This window comes from Podarcis gaigeae (assembly GCF_964106915.1).
Source record: "Podarcis gaigeae genome assembly, chromosome: 14".
Classification (NCBI taxonomy): Eukaryota; Metazoa; Chordata; class Lepidosauria; order Squamata; family Lacertidae; genus Podarcis; species Podarcis gaigeae.
This window is the reverse complement of record NC_139690.1, coordinates 16,754,366-16,764,054: the sequence shown is the minus strand read 5'-3', so window position 1 is coordinate 16,764,054 and position 9,689 is coordinate 16,754,366. Positions and strand designations below refer to the sequence as shown.

The 9,689-nt window shown below is 45.3% G+C and overlaps 1 long non-coding RNA gene across 1 annotated transcript in view; it reads left to right on the top strand.

Annotated features, from left to right (window-relative positions):
- Nucleotides 1-346: 346 nt before the first annotated feature.
- Nucleotides 347-9,689, top strand: part of LOC310831832 — a 301,862-nt gene continuing 292,519 nt past the window's right edge. Inside the window, exon 1 of the long non-coding RNA XR_014558006.1 lies at nt 347-597. This is a non-coding gene — a long non-coding RNA (uncharacterized lncRNA). The remainder of the gene's footprint in view (nt 598-9,689) is intronic.

Sequence of the window (9,689 nt, the reverse complement as noted above, 5' to 3'; positions counted from 1 at the left end):
GTTCCCCTGTCAAACAGCTGTTACTGTCAGAAAGCTCTTCCTGATGTTTAGTCAGAATCTCCCTTCTTGTCATTTGAAGTCATTGGTACAAATCCCAGCCTCTGGAACAGGAGAAAACCATCTTGCTCCATCTTCCATGTGACAGCCCTTCAGATATTTGAAGTTGGTTATCATATCTTTTCTTAGTCTCCTCTTTTCTAGGCCAAACATACCCAGCTCCTTCAACCTTTCCTCATAACACAACGTGAGCCTTGCTGGAGCCAATGAACAGGTCTATCTTAGCCCTGCATCCCATAGCATGATTGGCGGCTGTGGCCTTTGCCCTCCTAGGTGTCTGACATCATACTGGGTTCATAAGGAACGGGTTAACTAATTGTAAAATGACTAACCAATGGGAACCCAAGGGAAGTGAGTTAGAGTTAGAGTTAGGGTGGTTGAGAAGAAAGTCTGGAGTTAGAAGAGACAGAGAGGATAAGTCTGTGGGTTGGGCTAGTCTGATGTGAGAGAGTGAGAGAATTTGTTAAGAGGAGTCAGTCAAACAGTTGAGATAATCAGTCAGAAGGTATTAGGAAGGTATAGGCCAGTAAAGAAACTAAAGTTAAGATACTGACAGGAATATTATCTGAGAAACCATAAACTTGTTAATGTTTATAAAATAAACTTGTTTATTTGGTTCACTTTTAACTGTCTGGACTGACTGTTTTACCTGAGACTAATGGGTTTGGTGGCAGCGGGGAAGCAAGCACAGTGGTGGCACAGGGATCAATAGACCGTTAAACGTCCTGGGACCCTGTGTGATCGCCACAGCGGCCAATCAGGCTTCATTGGAGAGCCCATGGGCAGGACACAAGAGGAACAGCTCCCTCCCAAGTTGTTCCCATCCGTGGCTTACTGCCTCCGAACATCAAGGATAACTATCGCAGCCATGACTAGTTGCCACTGATAGACTTCTCCTCCGCAATGGATCTGCGGATCTGCACAGAGAAAGATTTTGCTTCTCCAGAGAAGCAGAAGCCCCCTTTTCATGGAAGCCAATTTAACTGCTGAATCTGGGCATCTAAAATGAATATACTTAATTCAAAAGCCATTCATTTTATTTTCTTTAAAATATGATGCTGCTTATACTGTCACGAGTGCATCTGCATTTGCAGCTAACCCTAACTTAGAATTCCTGTAGGCAGTCTTTTCCTTGACAGTTTTATTAACATATGCCCTGCAGTGACATAAATCTAATGGGGTTTTTTGTAATTAAATATTTATAGTGATCAATAAAGCAATGAGTTGCAAAAAATTACAAGGGGGAAGGCACACATAAAATGGTTATTAAGGGATCTCAGTTTTACTTTCGCTCATTCTGTTGTTACAACTAATGAAGAAAATGTTCACCATGATAGGTTGAAGGAGGTCAAAAACATTGCAGGAGTCTTAATTTGTCCATTCTCCACCCTACAAAAGATGCATTTTGCCAGTTCCAGGTTTTGCCACTCACACATGCGCAGATGCACAAAATGACGTCACGCACATGCGCAGAAGAGGCGAATCCCAACCCATGTGTGCGCAGACACGCAGACACAAGTTGCGTTCCTTTCAGGTTGCGAACGGGGCTCCGGAACGGATCCCGTTCACAACCAGAGGTACCACTGTACTAACCCCCAACTGTGGAAGCAGACCATAGCCATCATGGCTTGTAGATATGAATAGCTCTCTCCTCTGGGGGAGCCACACAGCAGACCATAGCTCAGGTAACCTCCCTGACCTTTAGAGCAAGGATGCTGTCTGGTCCACAGTATTCCAGATACCTTGGTGCATGCATGTCTGTTCACCTGTAATAAATACATAAGAAGGGTCTGTCTGCTGGATCGAGCCAAAGGCCCATCTAGTTCAGAGTTCTGTTCTCACTGTGGCCAACCAGATACCTCTGGGAAATACGGAAGCAGGACCTGAGAACAAGAGCACTCTCCCTGGTTTCACATTCTCATAGTGGAGGAAATACATAGCCATCATGAATGTGCCCAAGCTTCTTTTGAGCCATCATCTTATGGGAGGCATACTGGACCATCAAAGCTGCTCATTTCCCACAGGTTCAGGTTGCTCGATCTGGGCAGTTAGAAAGATGCTTTTTAACTACAAAATGGAGGGTTTGGGGTGTGACTCAGGCTTGGACTCGGAACCAGAGGAGACTCAGTCTGCACCGGATCCTTTGCCTCAGGCATCATCTGAACCAAGTCTGGGTCCTGATCCTGAAGAGTCCCGGTCTGCACAGGTTGCCCTGCAACAAACACCAGCTGAGCCAAGTCAGGGGCCTGAGCCTGCCCTGGCTCCAGATGTGGGGATTACCTCATCGCCTTCAGCTGGGCCATCAATTACAGCTGCTCCACTACCGGTTGGGTCAGGGGAGGCTGAGGCGGCCCCTGGGTCTAGTAACCCACCGACGTCTCCCGAGCTGCAGAGACTAAGGTCTGAGAGAAGGAGAGACCTGAGTGCTCACAGGAGGAGTGCTTGCCTTCGGGCGAAGCAGGGAGGTGAGTCACTGGGGGATTAGGACCAGCCGCTACCCTGACAAAGATAAAAGGCTGTCCGACCCTGCCCCAGGTTGCGGAAGCAACATTGCTGTAGGCTAGTTCCTGCCTGAGATCTTGTCCCTGTCCTTCCCAGGTTTCCTGCCTCGTGTCCTGCCTTGGCCCTGTCAGACTGACTCCTAGTGGAACCTTTGGATTCTGGGCTGTTTCTGGACCGCATTTCATGGGTTACCCCCGGGCCCAGCACAGGGGGATTAAGGCTTGTTGTTGGGTATCTCCTGGCAGAGCTGGGAAAGTTGCCATGCCCGAAATCCCAGAGCATGTCAGTCAGTGTTCATAATTCCTGCAGTTGATCTTGGCTATTGAGCTGGGATATAAGGGTTTAAACTGTCCCTAAAATAACCTGGACCCAAGTTGTTGGGGCTTTGTAAATATAAGGAACTTAAACCATGACTCAATAGTGCAGTGGTGTCTCATGTTATCAGCCGTGTGCCCCCATCAACAGCCCAGCTGCCACATTCTGCACCAGCTGGAGCATCTAAACCAAACCCAAGGGTGGCCCCAGGTAGAGTGCACTGCGGTAATCCAGACTTAAGGCTACCAATTGATGGATAATGGGGGTCAGTCTACCCCTGTCCCAGAAGAGCCATAGCTAGCTGGTAAAATGCACTCCAAGCCACAGAAGACATTTCAAACTATGACAAAAATACCAGCAGGGCCCCTCTCACCTAGCGCCAACCTTGCTGGAACGACAACTGTCTTGTCCCAGACCCAGTTCCAAAGATCCTTTAATAAGAGATGTTGGGGTGTGGCTCTCAGGCTCCACTGAGCTGTGCTCATAGGAAGTGGGTGGTGTTGTGGTCTAAACCACTGAGCCTCTTGGGCTTGCCAATCAGAAGGTCGGTGGTTCGAATCCCTGCGATGGAGTGAGCTTCCATTGCTCTGTCCCAGCTCCTGCCAGCATAGCAGTTTGAAAGCACACCAGTAAAGGTAAAAGGACCCCTGACTGTTAATTCCAGTCACGGACAATTCTGGGGTTGCAGCACTCATCTTGCTTTAGTGGCCGAGGGAGACGGCATTTGTCCGCAGACAGATTCTGGGCCATATGGCCAGCATGACTAAGCTGCTTCTGGTGAACCAGAGCAGCGCATGGAACCACCGTTTACCTTCCCGTCAGAGCGGTAGCTATTTATCTACTTGCACTTTGACATGCTTCAAACAGCTAGGTTGGCAGGAGCAGGGACCGAGCAACGGGAGCTCACCCCGTCGCAGGGATTCACTACCAGTGCAAGCAGATAAATAGATACCGCTGTGGCGGGAAAGTAAATGGCATTTCCATGCGCTCTGGCTTCTGTCATGGTGTCCCGTTGTGCCAGAAGCAGTTTAGTCATGCTGGCCACATGACCCAGAAAGCTGTCTGTGGACAAACGCCGGCTCCCTCGGCCTGAAAGCGAGATGAGCGCCGCAACCCCATAGTCGCCTTTGACTGTACTTAACCATCCAGGGGTCATTTACCTTTTAACCTTTGCCATAAAACATCCTAGCCAAAATCTCCTAATTGATGCCGTTACCCTGTAGCTGGTCAATGAGAATCTGGTTTCAGGGAATCACTGCTTTGCCCTTTTAATTGTTATTTTGAAGCCCATGAGTCATTCCTTCTCCATGTGTGTTTTGCAAGACATTCATCTAAACTTTTTAACAGCTTTCTAAAATTAAAAAAAGGGAGGGGGAAGCAGGCCTCCCCATCATGCCTTAATGAAAGTTCTCTATTTGCATTAAGATGCAAATTAACCACAGCCTCTGGCATATTGCCAGTTTTATTTCTTGTTGCCAGGAAGGCTGTGCTGTATATAAATCTTGCCCTTAGGAATTCCTTCTCGAGATCCAGACTAAAAAATTCTTCTTTGCTTAATTTAATCTCTTTATTACATGTTATACACTTGATTGGCAATTACCAGCTACTCGGATGACTGTATATTTTAATGACATATTTAGTCTTGTAATTAAAGCAAGAAATTAACATTTCAGTTGTTCACACCTTTTTTTATTATTATTGTGTAGGCTTGCGAGTGTAAAAGTATGCCAGCTTTTTCATATAAAAACAGCAATGATGAAAAGAAATGTGAGTCCTAGTTGCTGTGGTTTGTTGCCTGCCACTTGGCTTGCAGCACCCAATGGATGAGTTCTGTTTTCATCTCCTAGGAATGGGTCATAGGGTCATTGCTGTGGGAATTCTGATTCCCAATATCACATAGGAGAGTGTTCTGAACTGCATTCTGTCTGGGATCGGTTCCATTCTGACTGTCCCTTGCTCTTACCTTATGGCTTAGTGACATGGTGGCCATTTGAGCATGGCAAAAAAAAACGGGGGGGGTGTCAGAGAATCATAGAATTGTAGAGCTGGAAGAGACCCCAAGGATCATCTAGTCCAACCCCCTGCAATGCAGGAATCTCGGCTGAGCATCCATGACAGGTGGCCATCCAAATTCTGCTTAAACACCTCCAAGGAAGGAGAGTCCACAACTTCCTGAGGGAGACCGTTCCACTGTCAAACAGCTCTTAACATCAGAAAGTTCTTCCTGGTGTTTAGTCAGAATGTAATGGTAGAACAACGGCAGTGCCTGGGGGTAGAATCCTCTATTTGAAGGAGACCTCCTTCTGAAGGACTGTCCAATCAAAGCCTGGTTTAAGAATAAAGAACCATGGACAAGACCTGCCAAGGAAAACAAAGAACTTATTTATGTATGCTACAACAGCGGCAAGAGTCTTGATAGCACAAGGATGGAAGAATGAGGAAACCCCGACAAAAGAACAGTGGCAAGAGAAATTGATGAACTATGCAGAACTGGTTAAACTGACATACAAACTGCGAGACAAGGACAACTGTGACTTCAAAGGAAGAATGGGAACTTTTCACAAATTACTTTAAAAGACAACAAAATGAACTGGGCTCCTTGGCAGGTTTTGAATAAACATACACAAATTTATTGTTGTTAACAGAATGGACAGAAATGTAAGGATATACAGTCATACCTCGGGTTGAATGTGCTTCAGGATGAGCACGTTCAAGTTGCGCTCTGCGACAACCCGGAAGTAACGGAGCGCGTTACTTCTGGGTTTCAGCGCTTGCGCATGCACAGATGCTAAAAATGATGTCACACGCATGCGCAGAAGCACCGAAATGTGACCCACACAGACGCGCAGACACAGGTTACGTTTGCTTCTAGATGTGAACGGGGCTCCGGAACGGATCCCGTTCGCATCTAGAGGTACCACTGTATACAATTTCATAATATGTAGAGAAAATATGTGCAGCGTAAGCAGGGAGAGGAGCTGAAGGAAGTCCTTGGGGGGGGGAACTATGTAGGTGATTATATGGTTTGATAATTTGTTATGTGGAAACTGAGCAATAAAAAATATTTTTTAAAAAGAATAAAGAACCATAAGGAAGAGGGGGGACCTGGAAGATGAACGGCCACATTGAGACCACAGGCACACTAGTCTTTAGACCTTCCCCAGTATGCTGAGGTGCACTGCATTTCTATGCAAATTATAGCAATTATATCTAAATTTGCATCTATACATGTAAATCAGCATGAAGAAATGTTATGTAAATTCATACTCTCTCTTTTTTTTGCGGGGGTGGGTGGGTGCTAGACTTGTTTTCTCCTGCTCTGGAGGGTAGGACTCGAACCAATGGCTTCAAGTTACAAGAAAGGAGATTCTCAGTGCTCACCTGGCTTCTGTTTAGCTAGGGGCAGGGGAGGAATTTGATTCAGTTCACAGTTAAAGGTGAATGTCCCCAATCTGCAGTTTTCGAAGCAATACGCAAAACACAGCCATCCATGGTTAGAGCATGGTGCTGATAACACCAAGGTTGCAGGTTTGATTCCAGTGTGGGACAGTTCCATATTCCTACATTGCAGGGGGTTGGACTAGATGATCCTCAGGGTCCCTCCCGACTCTACAGTTCTGTGGTTCTATGATCCTTCAGAATTCACATTTCTCTGAATTTTGCAATGCAGTTCTCCAGGCATGTGACATGTAGTGTACTAGTGAAAATAAACTCAAAATGCATTATATTAGAGAAGGTTAATGTGGGGGGTTGGTTTTTTAATCAGGCCAAATTGTGTGCAAAAATGTATATATTAGAAGAAATTCACTGAAGAATTTTCAAGAGGACTTTCAAAAGAATGACAAATAGGTGTGAAAATGGGGAGAACTGAAGGTTGGAAAAATGGAAAAACAAAATTGACATATTCCCCCATCTCTGCCAGGCACAACCCCTATAAATTCCCTTTTTTGTCCCTAAACTTTGCCTTTTGCAATGGATTTTGGACACAACTTTTAATGGGTTTTTAAAAAATTAGTTTCTGTGTTGCTACTATTGGCATTATTCCTGTTTTGGACACCACCACCCCCTGCCCTTTAAAGGTAAAGGTAAAGGTACCCCTGCCCGTACGGGCCAGTCTTGCCAGACTCTGGGGTTGTGCGCCCATCTCACTCAAGAGGCCAGGGGCCAGCGCTGTCCGAAGACACTTCCGGGTCACGTGGCCAGCGTGACAAAGCTGTATCTGGCGAGCCAGAGCCGCACACGGAAACGCCGTTTACCTTCCCGCTGGTAAGCGGTCCCTATTTATCTACTTGCACCCGGAGGTGCTTTCGAACTGCTAGGTTGGCAGGCGCTGGGACCGAGCAGCGGGAGCGCACCTCGCCGCAGGGATTCGAACCGCCGACCTTTCGATCGGCAAGTCCTAGGCGCTGAGGCTTTAACCCACAGCGCTACCTGCGTCCCCCCCTGCCCTTTAACTCCTGTTAAATCTCTGAGTTGAGACTTGCTGTTTTGCCTCCAGTACAGACTCGTGCAAAGGCACATCATGTACTGAACGCTAAGGTACCATCTGCACTATCCCTTTAAAGCAGTGTCTTGCCACTTTAATCAGTCACGGCTTCCCTCAAATAATTCTGGGGACTGGGAATTTGTTAAGGTTACTCAGAGACCCCATTTCCCTCACAGTGCTACAAAGGAGTTGTCAGGAATTGGCTGGATGAAGAGTTGTGGTGGGAGGCAGCAGCCTCAAGGAAGCCTCAAAGGAGGAATGCTCAGAGCCCAGGCTGTGGTGGTGGGACACTGGGGACAGGTCAGGGGGAATGGTTGGTTGCGGAAGAGGCAACAGGCTTTAGTGAGCAAGAGGAGCCAGGTGCAGAATGCAGTTCAGACTCAGTTGATGAAGCACCCCAGGAGCTTGTTGCTCCTACTGTACTAAGCTCCATCCCACCTTGTCTCCAAGAACGTGGAAGGCTATTTGTGTAGCAAAACAATGGGGACAGATTCCACCCCAGGGAAGTTAGAGCCTGCTTGGAAAACACAATCTAGGGAAATCATGGCATCACACCCTATAGAACAACGTGGGCATTTTCTGCTGTTGCCCCTGGGCGGCTCCCAATATAACATTAAAAACACGATAAGACATCAAACATTAAAAACTTCCCTGAACAGGGCTGCCTTCAGATGTTTTCTAAAAGTTAGGTAGTTGTTTATTTCCTTGACATCTGATGAGAAGGTGTTCCACAAGGCAGGCACCATTACCGAGAAGGCCCTCTGCCTGGTTGTAAAGACTTACCTTATTTTTTACTGGATTTTCCCTGACCCATAACATTGGACTCTAGTTTAAGTGTATGGATCCACTGAATCTGTTTCATTTGTGTGTAGAAATCTTTTATTTTAAAAATTGATTTTTGATATTTATTTATTTTACTTTGTTTTCATGGATATTGTTTTTCTACTGTACATAGTGTAACTGCATGGAGATTTTAAAAACACTATGTGATTTAGAAAGGGTTTTAAATAAAATAAACAATTTCTCTGCCCCAGCCCCAGACAGATAGAACATCTTGGACCATGTACGGAAAAACAAAATGGCGCCTGCCAGCCAAATTGAGGTCACAGGAGCTCAGTCATTCCAGAGTACGAGTCATTTTGACATACATAATGCATAAGTACGAACAAGTCTTTCCATTTAAGAAAAATTGCACCGAATCTTAACAATAATAGCAGCTCTGTGAATCTACAAACATCATATGCTCTACATTAAGGGTACCATATTTTACAGATGACCCAACGGGCTTTTTTAAAAAAGGCGTTTGCTGCTCATTCTATTGGCAGTTGCAATGACCTTTCTGCTAAAAAATCTTAATGATGGCAGGGAAAATATTACCATGGGATTCCAAAACCTTTGGGTGGGTAGTTGCATAGTTTTCAGAAGGAAGCGTCTGCAATTATACAGCTTCCAACCACTTTGCAAATGTGAAATCTTAGATTCGTTCTCAGCAAACTGTACTCTGCCCCCAAAGCCTACACTTGCATGGCAAGCCCAAAGATCCATCACACACACACACACACACACACACACACCCTTGGTTATGGGACAGTATGCTGATCCTGCTGTTTTTTGCAAGTAAGATATGCATTTGGAGACTGCATCCATTCACTTGCCAGTGTAAACAAGGTATAATCTAATGCCATTTTTGTGGGATTATACCCTAACATTTTATTACTGTAAAGCAGATTTATGTGAACTTTTGGAGTTCATTGTTGATGACTCATTAAAAAAAAGAAAAAAAGAATCAAGAAACGAGGTTAGGTCAACATGAGGTCTAACTGATGTTTTGCCAAATTCTGCTTCTGAAAATTACAATGGGTTTGTGCATACAGAGGAAGGGGGGAAAGAAAGAGGGTTGGTGGAAGAGAGAGGTTTCTGGCTTTCTGGTTTCTACACTCAATCAACACAAAGCCAGCCAAACAGACAGATAATAAAAAGCATTAGAAATAAAAGCCACATTGAAAAAGAAGAAAAACCTTTACAGGCTATGTTCCAACATGAAATGTTATTTTTAGTGGTGGTTATAAACCCTAGAAAATTGGAAACTAAAGTCAAAATGCTGGCACTACCTTCAGTATAATAACATAGAAGCCATCGCAATAAAACCAGGTACAATATTAAATAATGCACTTAATCAAGTGAATTTCTCAAGGCCTTTTGACTCCAGAGAAGTGGGGGCAGTTTTCGTTGTTTGGATCCTTGATCTCCTGTTGCAAATAGCTGGATCTTCCTCTCAGCATACAGCTGTCTGCTAATCTTTTGCTTTTATAGGGTGGACTTTTGCATT